Here is a 940-nt window from a genome sequence, read left to right as displayed (position 1 = left end):
CTGTTCAACATCACGACTGTTTATGAATCATTGTGCTTGTTTAGTCTCGTATCCATCGTCATGTTTGTGTCTCCTGAATGTGTCTGTGTTCATTGATTTACTGTGAAATGAGTAAAACACTGACTGTGAATATAAAACACAATAAACGAGGACGAAGGTCTTTCAGATGCACACTGTTCTGGGAAGTTTCTTCTGACGACTGAAAGTCCAGCAAAGATCTCAGATGTTTTCTTTGAATGTAATTGGCTGTCACTCTGTGTTATCATGAATTCATGCCGAAGGACAAGTTTATATTCTAATGAGGTTTATTAATAGTCCATTGAAACACCAAGGTTATCTGGAAACACAGAACGAAACGATGAAAAATGCCTCATAAAAAAAATCAGAACAAAAGCACGAATGAATCTGATGACCGATTCAGATTCATGTTTCTAGACACACAACACAAAAATGTGTTTGTGTCCATATTGATGTCTTTCTTTGTGTCTTTGTCCATGTTTGCGCTGAACGAACCTCACCAAACCATCACATCTTCATCGGCTGAGGTGAGGTGAGCATTAAAACCTGTGTAAGTAGAGAGCGGCTCAAACCTCCACGACACTCAGAAGAGCCACACGGCCGTCGGGTCGCTCATTACATCCTACATTAGCTCAGACGCTAGAGAATTCGTTAGGAAGATTGCGGCTCTTTGTGCCTCATTGCTGTAAAGCTGCTGAAGATGAACAATGAAGCAAAGACACGAGCAGAAAGGCTTTCAGTGAGGATTCATTCTCATCACAATACAACACAAATCCTGCACTGAGCTGAAGCTCTTCATCACACAGACTCTGGACAAAGACTCGCTCACACAATGAACTCTAATAATCCAGATACAGTCTGTACTATTACTGAAATATTACAGTTTTTTTCGATTGCTAAATGACAGTGGACACAACTGGAG

The sequence above is a fragment of the Sinocyclocheilus grahami genome, unplaced genomic scaffold, assembly GCF_001515645.1.
Source record: "Sinocyclocheilus grahami isolate Dianchi unplaced genomic scaffold, SAMN03320097.WGS_v1.1 scaffold1782.1, whole genome shotgun sequence".
In the NCBI taxonomy this organism is placed as follows: domain Eukaryota; kingdom Metazoa; phylum Chordata; class Actinopteri; order Cypriniformes; family Cyprinidae; genus Sinocyclocheilus; species Sinocyclocheilus grahami.
The sequence above is the reverse complement of the archived record's forward strand: the minus strand, read 5'-3'. Positions refer to the sequence as shown.